This window comes from Oryctolagus cuniculus, chromosome 15 (genome assembly GCF_051225735.1).
Source record: "Oryctolagus cuniculus isolate XC-2025 breed Fujian yellow rabbit chromosome 15, ASM5122573v1, whole genome shotgun sequence".
NCBI classification, from domain to species: domain Eukaryota; kingdom Metazoa; phylum Chordata; class Mammalia; order Lagomorpha; family Leporidae; genus Oryctolagus; species Oryctolagus cuniculus.
The window spans coordinates 77,923,539-77,944,954 of NC_142881.1; the positions used below are offsets into that span (position 1 = coordinate 77,923,539).

The window sequence follows — 21,416 nt, forward strand, 5'->3', positions numbered from 1 at the left end:
CACAAAGAGGTCCCATGTGTTTTTTTCCCAATTCCTCCCAATGGCAACATCTTACATGACTGTAGCACAGTAACCAAACAATGAAATTAACGTCAGCACAACCCATGCCTAACCTAGAGTTCACTAGGCTCGTAAGTACTCATTTGTGTATGTTTCAGTGTAATTTTCTAACCTGTGTAGATTTCTTCAGCAACAATACAATTAGGCAACAGATTTCTTTTTAGCCTCTTGAATAGTCCATTCATCTACCCCTTTATTTTTATTTTTTTATGATTTATTTTATTTATTTGAAAGGCAGAGTTACAGAGAGGAGTGGGGAGAGACAGAGCTCTTCCATCCAAAGCTGGGAGCCAGGAGTTTCTTTCTGGTCTCCAATGGGACAATGGCCCAAACATTTGGACCATCTTCCCCTACTTTCCCAGGTGCATTAGCAGGAAGCTGCATCAGAAGTGGAGCAGGGCCGGCACTGTGGCACACCAGGTTCTAGTCCCGGTCGGGGCACCGGATTCTGTCCCGGTTGCTCCTCTTCCAGGCCATCTCTCTGCTGTGGCCTGGGAGTGCAGTGGAGGATGGCCTAAGTGCTTGGGCCCTGCACCCCATGGGAGACCAGGAGAAGCACCTGGCTCCCGCCTTTGGATCAGGGTGGTGTGCTGGCCACAGCACGCTGGCCATGGCGGCCATTGGAGGGTGAGCCAAAGTCAAAGGAAGACCTTTCTCTCTGTCTCTCTCTCTCACTGTGCACTCTGTCAAAAAAAAAAAAAATCCTGGAGCAGCCAGGATTAGAACCAGGACCCATGGCTGCTCAAGCAGAAATGGTACTTGCTATACCACAGTGCTGGCCCAACTAGTCCCTAATCTTTCCCTTTATAGTCATCCCTATTCCTACTTCACATGTTTTGTCTCTAGCTGCTGATTCTTCATGTCTATGATACCATTTCAAGATTGTTACTTACGTAAATGGAATCCCACAGGCTATAAGCTTTTCATCATTTTATTTTATTTTTTAGAGTTTATTTATTTGAGATAGAGTTACAGACAGAAGGAGAAACAGAGAAAGGTCTTCCATCCACTCTTTCACTCCCTAAATGGCCCCAATGGCCAGAGCTGGGCTGATCCAAAGCCAGGAGCCTGGAGCTATCTCTGAGTCTTCCAAGCAGGTGCAGGGGCCCAAGCACTTGGGCCATCTTCCATTGCTTTCCTAAGCCATAGCAGAGAGCTGGATTGGGAAAGCAGCCGGGTCATGAACCAGTGCCCATCTGGGATGCTGGCAGCACAGGTGGAGGCTTAACCTACTATGTCAGAGCACAGTCCAGAAATGACCTTTTCAGATTAACTTTTTTCACTAGCCATAGTGCCCTTGAGATCTATGTGCAGTCTGCCCCCTTTCTATTACTACATAGTATTCCAAGGTGTAAGTGTAGCATGGTTTAGCTATTCACCCTCCAAAGGGCATTTGGGTCTTTTCCAATATTAGGTTATCACAAATAAACTGTTTTGAACATTCCTTAACTAGCAAGAGTGACCTTGTAGATGTGATTTCAAGGTTAAAGACCTTGGGGCCTACGCAGTGGTGGCACAGTGGGTTAAGCTGCCACCTGTGATGTCAGGATCCCATATTGGAGTGTTGGTTCCAGTCCGGGTTGTCCTGCTTCTGATCCAGCTCCCTGGCAAACTGCCTGGGAGATGGCATGTGATAGTCCAAGATCTCAGGCCCCTTTCCCCCATGTGGGAGACCTGGGTGAAGTTACAGACTCCTGTTTTCAGCCTAACCCCTCCTAGGCCCAGCTGTTGTGGCCATGTGGGGAGTAAACCAGTGGATGGAAGATCTCTCCCTCTCTCTCTCCCTCTCTCTCTCTCTCTCTCTGCCACTTCACTTATCAAACAAATAAATAAAATTTGTTTTAAAAAATAATTAAAGATCTTGGTCAGGATATTATCCTGGATAATCCATTTCTTATCACTTGAGTCCTCAGAAGCAAAGAATCTTTTCTGGGTATGGTGAGAGAGAGAGAGAGACAGACAGATGCTAGGGATAAAAGAAGAGTTGGAGAGAGATGACATTATTGGCATTGAAGATGGTTTAATGGAGTCATAATCCAAGAAAGACAGGTACCTCTCCTTGTTGGAAGAGTTAAGGAAATGAATTCTTACCTAGAGTCTCCAGAAAGAGCCCTACTGCCATTTCTTGTTAGCCTGTGTGACCATTCACTGTGTTGGTCTGTGTGACCACTCTGGACCCATGACCACTAAACACTTCAAAACAATAAGCCTGCGGCATTTGAGTTTCTTAAGTTTGTTTTGGCAGAAATAGAAAACTAATGGAGCATATTTATAAAGTAAATATAAACTTAGTATATGACCCAGTAATCACACCCCCATGTTGTGTTTTCCCATCCCATCATGTCTATAAAATGTCCATCTGTGTCTGTTACATGAGATACTCAACACTTTATGATAAAACAGGACTTGTGTTTTTGTTCAACTGCCAGCTAACATAGGTGTTTGGAGCATGTTTAAGATAGGCGAGGCTGAGCTAGGCTGTTCTGTGGGGTAAATATATTAAATGCATCTTCAATATGGAATTTTCAACTTATTATGGGTTTATCCAGAGGTAACATCATAACCCAAAGAGCATCTGTAGTCTGAGTCCTTTGTGAGATATAAATTTTGCGGATTATTTCTCGGAGTATGTAGTTTGTCTTTCTAATCTTTTAACAGGGCCAATTGCAGACAAATGTTTTATTCTAATGAAGCCCATTTTAACAATATTTCCTTTTACAGTCATGCTTTTGGGGTGTATAGGATGTTTTCTTCTTGCCATGTGTCCTGAAGAATTTCTCCTATGTTTTCCTATAGAAGACTTTTTATTTTATGTTTTCTATTTAAATTTCTGATGCACTTGATTTAATTTGTATATAGAATGTGAGTTTAGGTTAAGGTTGTTTTTCTTTTTCTTTTTCTTTTTTTTTTTTCTTTTTGGCCTATGTCTGTCCAATTGTTCCAGCACCATTTGTTAAAAGGATGTCTTTCTGCCCTGAATTATTGTTTCTCCTTTGTCAAAAATCAGTTAGCCATGTTTGTGAGGAGATATTTCTTGGATCTCTATTCTGTTGCCTTCATCTGTGTGTCTCCCGTTGCCAATACTATTCCATGCTGTCTTGATTTCCATGGCTATATAACAAATTCTAAAACCAAGTAGACTGATGCTTTCCATTTTATTCTTCTTTTGAAGGAACCATGTGGGACAGGTATTTGGCCTAGCTGATAAGTCACTGCATGCCCTCATCCCACATAGGAGTGCCTGAGATGGAGTCACAACTCCACTCATGAGGCACACCATGGAAGGCAGCAGGTCACAGCTCAAGAGTTCAGTTCACTGTCACCTACGTGAGAACCTTGAACTGAATTCCTGCCTACTGGCTTTGGCTGGGTCACTCCCTGATATTTGGGACATTTCAGGAGTGAACCAGCAAAATGGTAAATCTCTCTCTCTCTCTCCCCCTCATCCTCTCTTTCTCCTCTCCCTTTCCCTCTCCCCCTCTCTCTCTTTCTCCAATTTTGTAAACATGGAAAAAAGGAGCAATGAGTGAATTCCAGCCTAATCAGACAGTAAAATGTGTCCTAAAAATTCTATGATTAAAATTGTGAGGTACTGGCAGGCCAATGATACAATAGGAAATCTGTAAGTAGAAACAATTGCACATGGAAATCAAGTATATGATACAGGAATAATTTCCAAAATACAGAGAAAAGATTAAAATTTAAATTAGCAGCTTGGGTACAGCTGCATATCAGGTTTTCAAATGTATCTCAAATTTTAAATGAAATCATACACCTACCAGAAAAATATATGGATAAATCCATCATAATCTGCAAGTTGGGAAATCTTACTATGTTACTCAAAATCCAGAAGCAGCAGATAAGGAATAAAGATAGATACATTTTTATATTTTTAAAAGATGTGTGATAAGAAACAAATACTACATGTAAGTTAAAGGGCACATTTCATATGGAAAATAAAGAGTCATACTAATAAGGCAAACAAATCTGAATTTTCTTAAAATAGAGATTCAAAAATAGAAAAGAAAAAAGCCATCAACTTTGCTGAAACAGAGGCTAAAGAAATAAACAGAATTCACAGGAAAAGAAATGCAAATGACTTATCATATGAAAAGATGCTCAAGCTTGTTTATACAGTGAGGGAAATGTAAATTAAAATTATAATGAGATATTATTTTTCAACCACCAAAATGGCAAAAAAAAAAAAATCCTTCTAGTTGCCCAATATAGCCTGGTATGAATCTGTGTGGAGTAGGCACTCCTACAGCACCAGCGGAAAGCAAAGGGCTCATTCTCTTTGGAGGGGGACTTTGGTGATACCTAGAAAATTACATAGGCCCATTTAACCTTGGACCCAGCAATTCTACTTCTAGAATCTCTCCTGAATGTACACACTATAGTAATTACAATTTTATAGCTTAAAGACTTGATCTTGTTATTGAATAGCCAAATAAAAAAGCAATCTACCATAATCTCACAAATTAGCTTTTAAAAATATTTTAATACCTTCTTTTCTCATTATTTCAAATTCAGAATAAAACAAGTATCACTCCTAAGGGTGTATGTAGCTAGTGTACTTCTTAATATCTCTGTCCCACATCAACCCACAAATACAGACATTTTGAGAATTCTTAGACTGCACGTGGGAATCTATCATCGTAGGGCAAGAGAAGGAATGATCTGGGTTATGCACCAGAGAAAAGTACTGTAACCAGTGAGCTGAGGACCATGGGTATAACTGAGGTTACAGGGTGGCTGAAGAACATCCACACAGCCTTTCTGAAGTGGAGGGAAAAGGAAGTATGCCCTTCTGTTAAAAGAAAAATGTATTTTTGGCCTCCATTATCAAGCATGGCTCTTATCCAAAATCAACTGAATATATTTAAATCTTATTTTGGTTGTGTGTTGTCCTAAGCATTAGTTTGGGTCATAAAAAGTTAATGCTAGGATTATGGAACCTACCTCCTTACTATATAGATGACTACAACCTGAACTTGGGCAAGTGAAGCCCTGGGGTGCAGCACTTAAGGAACCAGTGCTCACAGTATTATGAAGGTGCAGGGCCAGCCCCAAGGTGAGTGCTTTCTGTACTTCTGTGCCTTGAGCACTTTATTCATCTTGCCTTAGGGTGAGCTCTAAAATGGATGCCCACAGAGCCAAAAGGCTTGCTCAGCTCATAGCTCATATGGTTAACTGGTGACAGCAGAATTAACACAAGTTCTCTAAAGAAGTCTGGAGTCTGCCACCTCCACTCTTGCCCCTGTTCTAAGGAAAAGCCTGTAAGACAGAGTGGTCAGCCCCTCAGTCTGCATCAGACCAAGGGCTCCTACTGGGTATTGGCAGAGTGACCAACAAGAGCACACTGAGACTTCATCTGCAGCAAGACTGTCACTCCATTCATGTAGTAGGAAAATGTCCATCAGGTGAGTCAAGTAAACCACAAGAATGTGTCATCTACATTGACAGCCAAGAAACTTTTTAAAGTGCTAATGAAATTATTATGAACAGTGACTTTGCGAGTGAACAAACCATTCTTCTCATTGATTGAAACACATGGAAAATCTCCTGGGAAGAAAGTACTTTCATCTTTGAATATGGCCTTTGTTATGAATTTAAAAGAAATAGTTGTGCATTTTCAAGAAAAACTAAAACTGGGAGTTTTCAAGCAAATAGATGCAGCAATCCTTATTTACCCAAGAGAAATGAAAACTCGTGTTCACACACACAAAAATCTGTATATGAATATTTATAGGGACTTTATTCTTAATCACAAAAAGTCTGAAAGTAACAGAACTGCCCTTCAGGGAATGAACGGACAAGCAGATTCTGGCACATTGATATACTGGAATACCACACAGAAACAAAAACATTGAACTACTGATGCTTTATGAGACAACTTGGATGAATCTCAAGTGCAACACACAAAGTGGAAGAAGACTGACCCAAAAGATGACATTGCAGTACAGAAAAAAATTCATAGGGGGAGAAGATAGACCAGTGATCACCAGGATTGGAAGTTGAGGGAAGGATTGACCACAAAGAGACTGGGGAAGTTCTTGCATTAATAGAACCATTTCTTACATCTGGTCTATAGTGTTAGTCAATGGGCTGAATGTATTGGTCAAATGTCACAGAATAACAAGGATATCTTTCATAGTAGAGCACATTTTGATAACTTTTTTAGTATAATTGCTTTATTTTGTTGTTCTGCATATTTCATTTCAGACATCTAAAACTACAGTGAGAGGTAGGTATTTGGCACACTGTTTAAGAAGGTACTTGGAATGCCTACATTCCATCTTGAAGTGTGCCGGTTTGGGTCCTGGCTCCACATGCAATTCCAGCTTCCTGCTATTTCAGACCCTGGGAGGCAGTGGTGGCTTAAGGACTTGGGTCCCTGAAATCTGTGTGGGAGACCTGGGTTGGGTTCCTAGCTCCTGGCTTCAGTCTATCCCAGCACTGGTTTTTGTGGATATTTGTACAGTGAAACAATAGGTTCTCTGTCTTTTGAACAAATAAGTTTAAAAAAATAAAAATTTACTGTGAGAAGAGCTCCATGAAATTCACTAGACTTTCAAAAAAGTCCATGAGGAAAAAAAAAAAAAGTAATAATCTCTGTAAAATGAGGCATTGTCCTTGGCTGCTACCTTTGGTGGTGCTGAGCTCCACCTTCCACTCCTGTCAACTTTGCTCAAGCTGAGCCATTTCTTAAGAGATGCACAGAGGAGGAACATGATGTGCATATGTGTGTGCATGCATGTTGAGGTGGATTCGTTCTGAGAGGAGAAGTGTGGTGGGGGCAAGAGGCACGGAGTCACCACATAGACCCTGGAAGTCGGGTGAAACCAGGCCAGAGGAGAGCAACTTGCACACTCGTTTATATCAGTTGGTGCAGCAGCTTATATAACCGAGGCAGCCAATGCAGTCAAGGGGTGGTTTAGGCCCTAACCAATCATTTCTTGTTGCCAGGCAGACTCCTTTGTCAGGTGGGTTTTGAAGCCATTCCTGAGTAACTGACACTTGCTTGCCAGTGGCCATCTTGGCATGGCCTTCTTATTCCACCACATTTCCCCCTTTTTGTTTATTTTTGAGCAACAGAATGCATGATTCTGGGCCATACCATTGTTGTCCCCATTTCCATGTGGTCTCCTCATGCAGCTGTGCCTGTCTTAGGTTGTCCCCCAGGGGATCTTACCCGTCATTGACTAACCAGAGCTCAAAACAGGAGACCACAGGAGTGCTTGCTCAGATGGGGGTAGGAATGAGGAACGATGGTAATCAGGAATAGCGTGACTGCACACAGGCTATTGGCTGTTTGAATGGCTGACCAGAGCTATAAAGCAGTAGTGGATGTTGCTATGGGCAGTTCCTCAGGGTAGGATGATAGGGCAGCAGCTTGACAATCAGTAGCAGGTGTGTCCACTAATAAGGCAGACTCTTAAGTCTTGTTCAGCTAGTTCTGGTTGACGGTCAGTTGCAGGCTTGATGTTTCTGCCTGGTACCCAAATGGGCTGTCCCCAATTCTCTGGAAGGACACAAGCATATACTCAGCCCTTGGTTAGCAGAAGCCTTTTTACAGGTGTTGGAATCCAGGGCCTGAATTCTGCATCCACTCATACATTAATGGCAAACATGCAGGTGGGATGGGGTCTAGTGGCTGCCCTGAGAGCCTTGGGTGACCAAGGACTGCCACAAATATGGGAATCCTCACTGGGTGCAGATGGGATGACCTCACATGGGTTATCACCTCAAGGTCATCTAAGTTCATCCCATGGATATTTGGGAGGTGGCTGACTAGGCATTGCTGCATTGTCTGCTGTCATGTCATTTTCACTGTCAGATCTCTCTCCCTAAGTCAACTGTTGCCTGTGAGGCAGAGGCCTGGAGTGACAGGCTCTTATCACTCACAGATTCATTATGTTTGCTAATCTCTGTGGGCTTCTGAGAGGGGGGTATCTTTCCCATGTTTGAGCACTTAAGACTGGTGTGCCATGCCAATTCTAGCCAAAGGAAAGACACCCACAGCACTTCTGCCATAACAAAACAAATTCATAGCACCTCAGCGGCTGATGGCATTATGCAGGGATTCCCTATGTTAGACGGACTGTGGTGTATCAGATTGTAAGTATGTCCTCTGCCTAGTGGGGGACATCCTTGATTCATTAGGTCAAGGCTGTATGCCCACACGGTGTCTCCAGAGAATCACCTCTCTTGAGTGAGGGAAGACGACTTGGTTCTGAATTCTGAGATGATCAGTCCCTTATGTGAATTTGCCAGACGAACCAAAAGTAAAAGGAGGAATCGAGAAATGGTGTTACGATTCTGGGTGGTGTGTGTCTAACCTGGGGTCACTTCAACCGAGTATATATGGGATGTCAGCACTGCAGGTGGAAGTTTTACCCACTATGCCACAGCACTGGGCCCTCCAGTCTTTTGAGTTACTGTAAGTGAGAAAATTAACTTAAAACATGCAGTCTGCCTTGCATAACCATGTGTTAATGGTGTGTGAGACAATGCCACAGCTGAGAAAGAACTTCTAGGATCAGTCCCATTGATAATAGCTACAAAAAAATCAAATATCTTGGAATAAATTTAACCAAGGATGTCAAAGGTCTCTACAATGAGAATTACAAAACATTAAAGAAAGAAATAGAAGAAGATACAAAAGAAAAAAAAAGGAAAAATCTTCCATGTTCATGGATTGGAAGAATCAATATCATCAAAATGTCCATTCTTCCAAAAGCAATTTACAGATTCAATGCAACACCAATCAAAATACCAAAGACATTCTTCTCAGATTTAGAAAAAATAGTGCTGAGGGGCCAGCGCCATGGCTTACTTGGTTAATCCTCAGCCTGCAGTGCTGGCATCCCATATTGGCACCGGGTTCTAGTCCCAGTTGCCCCTCTTCCAGTCCAGCTCTCTGCTGTGGCCCAGGAAGGCAGTGGAGGATGGCCCAAGTGCTTGGGCCCCTGCACCAGTATGGGAGACCAGGAGGAAGTGCCTGGCTCCTGGCTTTGGATCAGCATAGCTCCAGCTGTAGCGGCTATTTGGGGGGTGAACCAACAGAAGGAAGATCTTTCTCTCTCTCTCTCTCTCTCTCTTTCTGTCTAACTCTATCTGTGAAATAAAAAAAAATGATGCTGAAATTCATATGGCAGAACAGGAGACCTCAAATAGCTAAAGCTGGGGCATCACAATACCAGATTTCAAGACATACTGCAGGACAGTTATAATCAAAACAGCCTGATACTAGTACAAAAACAGACACAAAGGCCAATGGAACAAAACAGAAACACCAGAAATCAATCCAAACATCTACAACCAACTTATATTTGATCAAGAAGCTAAAACCAATCCCTGGAGCAAGGACAGTCTCTTCAACAAATGGTGCTGGGAAAACTGGATTTCCACATGCAGAAGTATGAAGCAAGACCCCTACCTTACACCTTACACAAAAATCCACTCAACATGGGCTAAAGACCTAAATCTATGACCTGACACCATCAAATTATTAGAGAACACTGGAGAAACGCTGCAAGACATTGGCATAGGCAAAGAGTTCTTGTAAAAGACCCCAGAGGTACAGGCAGTCAAAGCCAAAATTAACAAATAGGATTAATTCAAATCAGAAGTTTCTATATGGCAAAAGAAACAGTCAGGAAAATAAAGAGGCAATTGACAGAGTGGGAAAAATTATTTGCAATCTATATAACTGATAAAGGGTTGATAAAGGGTTGATAAAGAGATCAAGAAACTCCACAACAACAAAACAAACAACCCAGTTAAGAGATGGGCCAAGGACTTAAACAGACATTTTTCAAAAGAGGAAATCCAAATGGCACAAATGGAAATCCAAACAGGCACATGAAAAAATGTTCAGGATCACTAGACGTCAGGGAAATGCAAATCAAAACCACAATGAGGTTTCACCTCACCCCAGTTAAAATGGCTTTCATACAGAAATCAACAAACAACAAATGCTGGAGAGGATGTGGGGAAAAAGGTACCCTAATCCACTGTTGGTGGGAATGCAAACTGATAAAGCCACTATGAAAGACAGTTTGGAGGTACCTCAGAAACCTGAACATAGTCCTACCATACAATCCAGCCATGCTACCCCTCGGAATTTATCCAAGAGAAATGTAATCAGCAAATAAAAGAGCTATCTGCATCTCCATATTTTTTGCAGCTCAATTCACAATAGCTAGGACATGGATTCAACCTAAATGCCCATCAATAGAATACTGGTTAAAGAAATCATGGTATATGGACTCTATGGAATACTACACAGCTGTAAAAAAAAAATGAAATCCAGTCATTTGCAACAAAATGGATGAATCTGGAAAACATCATACTTAGTGAAATAAGCCAGTACCTAAGGGACAAATATCACATGTTCCCCCTGATCTGTGACAACAGACCACCTCAAAGAAAATCTGTAGAAGTTAAATTTATACTATGAGAAGCAGTGACTTGAACAGCCCTTGTCTTGACTGTTGAGGAACAGTTTATTATTTTTTTACCAGTTTATTTTTCTACTTAATACTATTGGTTGAACTCTTTATTTAATACAGAATTATTCATAGTTGTTTAAATCCAATTGAAAATAGATCCTAGTAAAAAGTAAGAATGGGAATAAGAGAGGGAAGAGATGTACAGCTTGGCACACAATCCCACAGACTTACCCCTAAGAGTAAAGCTAAAAAGTTGCCATGGGACTCCAAATCCCATCAAGCTGGGTGGTACTAATGCCATCTTACATGTTAAAGTGATCATATTAAGTGTTTAATTAATTGAAATAGATAGGATTAAGTGTCAAAGGGATCACAGAAATAAGCTAATTGTCTGGTAAAAACAAAAGATACAATTAAAAAGAAGAGAATGATCCAACACAGCAGACTCATAGAATGACAAATCCCCTGGCTGGTGCCATGGCTCACTAGGCTAATCCTCCACCTGTGGTGCCAGCACTCCGGGTTCTAGTCCCTGTTGGGGTGCCAGTTCTGTCCTAGTTGCTCCTCTTCCAATCCAGCTCTCTGCTGTGGCCTGGGAAGGCAGTGGAGGATGGCCCACATACTTAGGCCCTACACCTGCAAGGGAGACCAGGAGGAAGCACCTGGCTCCTGGCTTCGGATTGGCACAGCATGCCAGTTGTGGTGGCCATTTGGGGGGTGAACCAACGGAAGGAAGACCTTTCTCTCTCTCTTTCTCTCTCTCTAACTGCCTGTCCAAAAAAAAAAAAAATGACAAATGCCCTGAGCAGAACTCTGACCTCAGAATCAGCCCTTAAGGCATTCGAATCTGGCTTTCCATTTCAGGCATGGAAAGCCAAAACACTGGCAAAAAAATGATCTATGTGAAAGACCTCTGTGAGTGAGATCCCAGTGGGAAGAAGGGGCTATCAAAGAAGGATGTACTTTTCTCTGAAAGGAGAAAAGAACTTCCACTTTGCTTATGGCCCTGTCTAAATAGCTTTCATAGCCTTGGCAGCTCGTGACAAGAGCCTTGGGTGATTACTGATGCCATAAATAAGAGTGTCAATTGTTAAATCAACAACAGGAGTCACTGTGCACTTACACCTCATGTAGGATCTCCATCCTTAATGAGTTGTACCAAGAGAATTAACTGTAAAACCTGTCTTCAAACAGTACTTTATACTTTGCATGTCTTTGTGGGTGCAAACTGTTGAAATCGTTATTTAGTATAGAGTTGGCCTTCTGTATATAAAGATAAGTAAAAATGAATCTTAATGAAGAATGGGCTGGGAAAGGGAGTGGGAGTAGGATGGGAAGGGGGTGGGAGGGTGGGTATGGGGAGAAGAATCGCCATATTCCTAAAGCTGTACCTATGAAATTTGTGTTCATTGAATAAAAGTTTTCTAAAAAAAATAACAAACAAGCAGGGGTCTTTCTTCATGATTCTGCTCATGGAAATCCAATTTTCCCAGCACCATTTATTGAATAGACTGTCCTTATTCCAGGGATTGGTTTTAGATCCTTGATCAAATATAAGTTGGCTGTAGATGTTTGGATTGATTTCTGGTGTTTCTATTCTGTTCCATTGGTCTATCCATCTGTTTCTGCACCAGTACCATGCTGTTTTGATAACAACTGCCCTGTAGTATGTCCTGAAATCTGGTATTGTGATGCTTCCAGCTTTGTTTTTGTTGTACAAGATTGCTTTAGTTATTCGAGGTCTCCTGTGTCTCCATATGAATTTCAGCATCATTTTTTCCAGATATAAGAAGAATGTCTTCGGTATATTGATTAGTATTGCATTGAATCTGTAAATTGCTTTTGGGAGAATGGACATTTTGATGATATTGATTCTTCCAATCCATGAGCATGGAAGATTTTTCCATTTTTTGGTATCCTCTTCTATTTCTTTTTTTTTTTTCTTTTTTTTCTTTTTTATTTTTTTTATTTTCTGACAGGCAGAGTGGACAGTGAGAGAGAGAGAGAGACAGAGAGAAAGGTCTTCCTTTGCCGTTGGTTCACCCTCCAATGGCCGCCGCGGCCAGCGCAATGTGGCCGGTGCACCATGCTGATCCGATGGCAGGAGCCAGGAGCCAGGTACTTATCCTGGTCTCCCATGGGGTGCAGGGCCCAAGCACCTGGGCCATCCTCCACTGCACTCCCTGGCCACAGCAGAGAGCTGGCCTGGAAGAGGGGCAACCGGGACAGAATCCGGCGCCCTGACCGGGACTAGAACCTGGTGTGCCGGCGCCACAAGGCGGAGGATTAGCCTAGTGAGCCGTGGCACCGGCTCCTCTTCTATTTCTTTCTTTAAGGTTTTGTAATTCTCATCATAGAGATCTTTAACATCCTTGGTTAAGTTTATTCCAAGGTATTTGATTGTTTTTGTAGCTATTGTGATTGGGATTGATCTTAGAAGTTCTTCCTCAGCCATGGCTTTGCCTGTGTATACAAAGGCTGTTGATTTTTGTGCATTGATTTTATACCCTGCTGCTTTGCCAAACTCTTCCATGAGTTCCAATAGTCTCTTAGTAGAGTTCTTTGGGTCCCCTAAATAAAGAATCATATCATCTGCAAAGAGGGATAGTTTGAGTTCTTCCTTCCCAATTTGTATCCCTTTAATTTCTTTTTCTTGCCTAATAGCTCTGGCTAAAACTTCCAGAACTATATTGAATAGTAGTGGTGAGAGTGGGCATCCCTGTCTGGTACCAGATCTCAGTGGAAATGCTTCCAACTTTTCCCCATTCAATAGGATGTTGGCTGTGGGTTTTTCATAAATTGCTTTGATTGTACTGAAGAATGTTCCTTCAATACCCAGTTTGCTTAGAGTTTTCATCATGAAAGGGTGTTTTTTTTTTTATCAAATGCTTTCTCTGCATCTATTGAGATAAAAAGTTTTTCTTCTGCAGTCTGTTAACGTGGTGAATCATGTTGATTGTTTTGCGAACATTGAACCATCCCTGCATACCAGGGATAAATCCCACTTGGTCTGGGTGGATGATCTTTCTGATGTGTTGTTGCATTCTATTGGCCAGAATTTTATTGAGGATTTTTGCATCTATGTTCATCAGGGATATTGGTCTATAATTCTCTTTCAATGCTGCATCTTTTTCTGGCTTAGGAATTAAGGTGATACTGGCTTCATAGAAAGAATTTGGGAAGATTCCCTCTTTTTCGATTGCTCTGAATTGTTTGTGCAGAATCATGAAGCAAGACCCCTACCTTTCACCTTACACAAAAATTCACTCAACATGGATTAAAGACTTAAATCTACGACCTGACACCATCAAATTATTAGAGAGCATTGGAGAAACCCTGCAAGATATAGGTACCAGCAAAGACTTCCTAGAAAAGACCCTGTAGGCACAGGCATTCAAACCAAAATTAACTATTGGGATTGCATCAAATTGAGAAGATTCTGTACTGCAAAAGAAACAGTCAGGAAAGTGAAGAGGCAACCGACAGAATGGGAAAATATATTTGCAAACTATGCTACAGATAAAGGATTAATAACCAGAATACACAAAGAGTTCAAGAAACTCCACAATGTCAAAACAAACAACCCACTTAAGAGATGGGCCAAGGACCTCAATAGACATTTTTCAAAAGAGGAAATACAAATGGCCAACAGACACATGAAAAAAATGTTCAAGATCACTAGCAATCAGGGAAATGCAAATCAAAACCACAGTGAGGTTTCACCTCACCCCAGTGAGAATGGCTCACATTCAGAAATCTACCAACAATAGATGCTGGAGAGGATGTGGGGAAAAAGGGACAATAACCCACTGTTGGTGGGAATGCAAACTGGTTAAGCCTCTATGGAAGTCAGTCTGGAGATTCCTCAGAAACCTGAATATAACCCTACCATACAACCCAGCCATCCCACTCCTTGGAATTTACCCAAAGGAAATTAAATTGGCAAACAAAAAAGCTGTCTGCACCTTAATTTTTTTTTTTAATTTAAAAAAATTTTTTTTGACAGGCAGAGTGGACAGTGAGAGAGAGAGAGACAGAGATAAAGGTCTTCCTTAGCCATTGGTTCACCCTCCAATGGCCGCCATGGCCGGAGCGCTGTGGCCGGCTCACTGCGCTGATCCGATGGCAGGAGCCAGGTACTTATCCTGGTCTCCCATGGGGTGCAGGGCCCAAGGACTTGGGCCATCCTCCACTGCACTCCCTGGCCACAGCAGAGAGCTGGCCTGGAAGAGGGGCAACCGGGACAGAATCCACGCCCTGACTGGGACTAGAACCTGGTGTGCCGGCGCCACAAGGCGGAGGATTAGCCTAGTGAGCCGCGTCGCCGGCCCACCTTAATGTTTATTGCAGCTCAATTCACAATAGCTAAGCCCTGGAACCAACCCAAATGCCCTTCAACAGTAGACTGGATAAAGAAATTATGGGACGTGTACTCTATAGAATACTATACAGCAGTCAAAAACAATGAAATCCGGTCATTTGCAACAAAATGGAGGAATCTGGAAAACATTATGCTGAGTGAATTAAGCCAGTCCAAAAGGGACAAATATCATATGTTCTCCCTGATCGGCGATAACTAACTGAACACCAAAGGGGAAACTTGTTGAAGTGAAATGGAAACTTGAGAAACAGTGATTTGATCAGCTTTTGTCCTGACTGTTGATGTACAATCTAATACTTTATCCATTTTAGTATTTTCATTTTGTTTTGTTCTAGTACTACTGGTTGAACTCTGTAATTAACACACAATTATTCTTAGGTGTTTAAATTTTAACTGAAAAGTGATACCTGTTAAATATAAGAGTGGGAATAAGAGAAGGAGGAGATGTACAATTTGGGACATGCTCAATCGGACTTGCCCCAAATGGTGGAGTTAGAAATGTGCCAGGGGATTGCAATACAATCCCATCAAGGTGGCATGCACCAATGCCATCTCACTAGTCCAAGTGATCAATTTCAATTCAGAATTGATCACACTGATAGGTCTAAGAGTCAAAGGGATCACATAAATAAGACTAGTGTCTGCTAATACTAACTGATAGAATCAAAAAGGGAGAGAATGATCCAACATGGAAAGCAGGATACACAGCAGACTCATAGAATGGCAGATGTCCTAAACAGCACTCTGGCCTCAGAATCAGCCCTTAAGGCATTCGGATCTGGCTGAAGAGCCCATGAGAGTATTTTAGGCATGGAAAGCCAAGACACTCTGGAAAAAAAAAAAAAAAAGAAGATCTAAATGAAAGATCTCTGCGAGTGAGATCCCAGTGGAAAGAATGGGGCCATCAAAGAAGGAGGTACCTTTCTCTGAAGAGAGGAGAGAACTTCACTTTGACTATGACCCTGTCGGAATAAGATTGAAGTTGGTGAACTCAAAAGGCCTCCACAGCCTTGGCGACTCATGATTAGAGCCTAGGGAGATTACTGACGCCATAAACAAGAGTGTCAAATTGTTGAGTCAACAACAGGAGTCACTGTGTACTTACTTCTCATGTGGGATATGTCCTTAATGTGTTGTCCAATGTGAAGTAATGCTCTAACTAGTACTGAAACAGTATTTTACACTTTGTGTTTCTGTGTGGGTGCAAACTGATGAAATCTTTACTTAATATATACTAAATCAATCTTCTGTATATAAAGATAATTGAAAATGAATCTTGATGTGAATGGAATGAGAGAGGGAGAGGGAGATGGGAGGGGTGTAAGTGGAAGGGAAATTATGGGGGTAGGGGAGCCATTGTAATCCATAAATTGTACTTTGGAAATTTATATTTACTAAATAAAAAAATAAAGAAAATTCCATTTTCAAAAAAAATAAATAAAAAATAGATCGGCACCTTGGCTCACTAGGCTGGCTAATCCTCTGCCTGCTGCGCTGATACTCCAGGGTCTAGTCCCAGTTGGGGTGCCAGTTCTGTCCCGGTTGTTCCTCTTCCAGGCCAGCTCTCTGCTGTGGCTCAGGAAGGCAGTGGAGGATGGCCCAAGTGCTTGGGCCCTGCACCTGCACGGGAGACCAGGAGGAAGCACCTGACTCCTGGCTTCAGATAGGCGCATTGCACCAGCCATTTCGGCCATTTGTGGGGTGAACCGACGGAAGGACGACCTTTCTCTTTGTCTCTCTGTCTCACTAACACTGCCTGTCAAAAATAAATAAATAAATAAATTCTTTCAAAAAATGGTGAGTGAGCCATTTAGTATTTTGTGTTTTAGCTATCACATAATATTTTATCTAAGTTGACACCTTCTCAGAGACAGGCTGGGCCATGCTTACTTCTAAGTGAATGGACACCAATGAAAGGAATGCAGCAGCCACCATGACACAAATCTCCTGTGTATTCATTTCCTCCTGAGTAGGGACCCAGTTTCCTTTCTTTCAGTCCTCACCAGATACCATGACCATACAAATAGAAGTTATTTAATAAACCAAAGTTGCACATTTAACATTGGACTCTTATATTTTATGTAACAATTGTTTCAATATCAATGCTCATTTACGGGATTCTCAGTGACATTTTAGTTAGATAAGAATTAAAGGTAATTCTATGACTCATGGGATTTTTGAGCTGGAGAAATATATTTCCATGCTGTGCAGTGAAGTTGAAGATTAAGGAAAGGACCCTTCCTTTATCCAAGCTTTCCCAAGTTGGAGTCAAGACATTCAAGATTTAAATGCCAAGAAAAATGTCTTTATATCTTTGGTAATATGTTGAGACCAAAATGAGCCAAAGGAAGTTAGGAAAAAGGAACCAAATTATGAGAAGGAAGTCTTGAGCCAGACAGGAGCCTGGGGTAGACTGAAGCTCTTTCAAGCAGACAGGTATCCACAGGTAAAATGAGCTCTGAGCTTATCACCAGCAGAGGGTGCTGGCACAGGCTGCACAGCCTTTTCCCAGAGAGTTTGGGGAGATGATTCAGCCTTGCATGGTACATTGGATCAACAACCTCAAGGGAACTTAGCAGTTCTCAGAATCTCTGATCCTCAGGAGCTTGACTCTTGTTTATTTGCCTTGTCTAAAGTAATCTAATTAATGTTGGATGCGATCAGATTTTCATTCTCTCCCTTAAGGAGCAGAGTATAATTAACCATTCCACAGTTTTTGGTGCATTAGCCTAGGTAAAGCTCTTATTATTTATTTATTTGAATTTTTTATCCTTTCCCTCTTATTTCCATAGTCTGCTCTCATTTCTGTCTACACATAAGGCAAAATCCATCCACCCACCCATCCATATATGTGTGTGAATTATGCATGCATGTCTGCACACATAGATTTCTAATTATGTGAAAAAATATATCCTGGTAAGATAGACATTTGTCTTATAAAATATATACTATTGCTTTATATGCATGCCTTATTATTTTACACTAATGATACTGAATAACGTATTGCATTCTGCTTCTTACTTTCTTGATTCAGCATTCAATCTTCATTATCTACTCATCTTGTTACATTTGGTGTGTTGCTTCCAATCATGGCCTAGTCATCCATGATGTGAACTGCATCACATTTTACCTATCCAGTGTGTACCTTCACAAACACAATGAAGATCCTTATAAGGCTTTAACATGTCCATTAGTGAAGCTTCTCTTGAGAACAGAACAAATTGTGTGTGTGTGTGAATGAGAAAAAGAGAGGGACAGTGAGATGAAAAATTGGCTGTTACAGATGTGGAGGTTGGAATGTTCCCACAGCTGCAGGCTGAGACAGAGGCCAGATACCCAGGAGAGCCAATGGTGTACCTGCAGATACAAAGCTGGCAGGTTCAAGACCCAGGAAGAGTTGATGTCTCAGTTCTAATCCAAAGGTTAAAACAAAAGCCTGGGCCCTAGTTCAGAGGACATCAAACAGGGAAAACACTCTGCTACTCAAGGATGGGTCATCCTTTTGATTCTACTGAAGGGTTCAACTGACTGGATGGGACCCACCACACTAGGGAGAGCCATGTGTGTTACTCAGCCTATGGATTCCAATGTTAATCTCATCCAGAAACACGCAGCATAATATTTGATTGGATATCTGGGAAAACGTAAAATTGACCATTGCCCAGTTTAGTTGACACTAGAGTTAACCACCCTACAGCATAAAACTAGGAGTGTAAATGTTGGATCATGAAGCACAAGTGTATACTTAACTAGATTATACAATATCAGCCAATTCTCCTGCTTGATAGAACCCGTCTGTTTGTATTCACAATGAATCAGTGTTCTTCATCCCTGGATTCTTAGCACCTGCTGACACTTGACATCATCTAGCTCTCTGATTCTGCCAATGCACAAGGTATAAAAAGATATCTCATGGTGTTTACATTTGCATTTCTCAGATTATGAACGATTTTGAGCAGCTTGTCACATGTGTACTATCTGGCTTCCTCTTTTATAACTGTTGTCTTAGTATGTTTAAATCTCTAATGTGTCTAAGGTTATCATCGTTTTTCACTAAGCATGATTTTTATTTTCTCAGCTTTCTTGTTCAGTCTTTTCCTGTAGTCTATCTTGCTAGCTTTCCAAAGAATAAACATTAGGCTTCGTTAATATTCTCTCTCACATTTGTGGTTTATTTCCAAATTTTCCTCTTCTACTACTCTCCCTTTTACATTCTCCTTGAGAAATGATGGCTTATTTTACCCTGGATTTTCCTAAAAGCACAGCGCCAAGCCTGACACATAGCAGATGCACAATGCAAATTTGTTGAATGACACAATAAGAAAATACATCACTTTTGGCTGGCGCTGCAGCTTGCTAGGCTAATCCTCCACCTGCGGCAGCAGAACTCCTAGTTCTAGTCCTGGTTGGGGCGCCGGCTTCTGTGCCAGTTGCTCCTCTTCCAGTCCAGCTCTCTGCTGTGGCCCGGGAAGGCAGTGGAGGATGGCCCAAGTGCTTGGGCCCTGTACCTGCATGGGAGACCAGGAGGAAGCATCTGGCTCCTGGCTTCAGATGGGTGCAGCGCACCGGCTGTAGCAGCTATTTGTGGGGTGAACCAACAGAAGGAAGACCTTTCTCTTTGTCTCTCTCTCTCTCTCACTGTCTAACTCTGCCTGTCAAACACAAAGCAAATATATATATATATATATATATATATATATATATATATAAAACTTTTGAGGCATAGAACTTCATTTTGTATTTTATATTGAGTTTTCCTCAAAGTAATGAGAGTTTAATGACATATATAGCCAGAGGAGAGAAATGGGCCAGGCTAAAGGGATGAGAAGTTTGTGCTTAACCAGTTTCCCTGCTAAGGTTTGGCCACTTCCATGGACTGCAAACTTGCTTAATGATGTGAGGAGTGAGGATGGGAGCTCTCTATTCCAAAAGTAATATCAAAGGGGAAGCACCTAGAGTTCTAGAAGTAGAGTTACAGAGGCTGCTTACCAGAAATATAATCACCAGCAATGCTCTGAAGGGTTCTGTGTGGACGAGTACTGCATAACATTTGCATGGCACAAATCATGAGGTCACCAACCCAGATTATTAGAATTATAGGGGAAAAATAGCCCAACCTGGAAACAACAACTACTAAAATAAGCTTTCATGTGTACTAATAATAACTAGGTAAGTGGATATGAAAAATTGGCCAACAAGCATGGCTGTAGCTTCTCTCATTGGTGGACTAGTGTGTCAAGCTGGTGGACAGAGGCATTGCCAGTGGTCATTTTTTTTTTAATGACGACTTTCTCAAAGGCACCAAGTGAAAAAGTAAGTCTCTTTCCAGCAAAATACCCTAAAGGGGAGTCAACAAACCAAAGAATATGAAAGCTGAAATTATATATAAAGAAAACATTCTGACATATTTCTTTTTGTCAAAGGCTTCAAAAAAAAAACCTGGAATGCAATTATATATTTTGAAAAATATAGATTAAAAACCACAAAGCACTTCATAAAAGCTTTATCAAAGAAACAAAATACTTAGTAATTAATTTCCCAATAACTACATAGAATGTGTTACATTTACTGTAGGACTTATGGCTTTTGTGATCTAATATTTAAGGATAGCATGTTGTGCCCACGCAGATGAAAAATATATGGGAAACACTCATAAAGAAAATGTTTTTAAGTCTAATAGTTGATCCATTGCTTTTGGCACTCAAGAGAATACCTATCATACTAAAAACCATTTCTGTTCGGCCACTTTATATAAGATTGGAAAGAGAATATTCAATCACTTTAACAAATTTGTATGAGCAGCTTATTTCCTTCTAAAAACAATCCATTCATCAGGAGTTGCTATCTTCCCAAGGGAAACTACATCCTATACCATTTGTAAGGCAATGCATTTTTCTAGAATGTCACTGGAAGGCATTCATAGACTTGTGATTACATTATCCAAGTTTGCATTACTTCAACAAAAAAAGGAGATTTATTCTTCAATTTTTCAAATTCATAACACTAGAGTATCAGCTGTTAAATGTCAAAGACCTGACCTTTCTAGATGTCTCAGACCTCCACTGTACATTCACAGTTCCGAAGCAGGTGTATTGGCCATGGGAAACTGATAGGCATTCCTATAATTAGAATGTTAACTTTGAAAACTCTAAGTTCTTGTTTTCTTTTTAAAAGTTTCAGAATCAAATCAAATTTGGTAAGATTTTGACACTTCAATCCAATTACTGTAACGCTGCACCAGTTCTTAAGAAAGAACCCACACCTACTTATCTAAACAATGCATTCAAAGGGTCTTTCAAAAATTCATGAAAAATGCATACAGGGAAAAATCATGCATGTATTTTAAAAACTTGCACCCAAATAGATTTACCTTTTAATTCTGATTTTCCATGAACTTTTTTGAAGTATCTTCATACAACTTGGCATTTTTGTTCTGAATTAATAGGATGACATATCCTGACAAGTCAGAATCTAAAGAGAAAATTGAAAGCAGATTCAGTAAAAGATAAAAAATAACA

General features: G+C 41.0%; 1 long non-coding RNA gene across 1 annotated transcript in view; it reads right to left on the minus strand.

The window, feature by feature from the left end:
* The window catches only part of LOC127488767 (uncharacterized), a 346,163-nt gene that overhangs the window by 70,959 nt on the left and 253,788 nt on the right, over positions 1–21,416 (minus strand). The window contains exon 5 of the long non-coding RNA XR_016221749.1: positions 21,269–21,369. This is a non-coding gene — a long non-coding RNA (uncharacterized LOC127488767). The remainder of the gene's footprint in view (positions 1–21,268; positions 21,370–21,416) is intronic.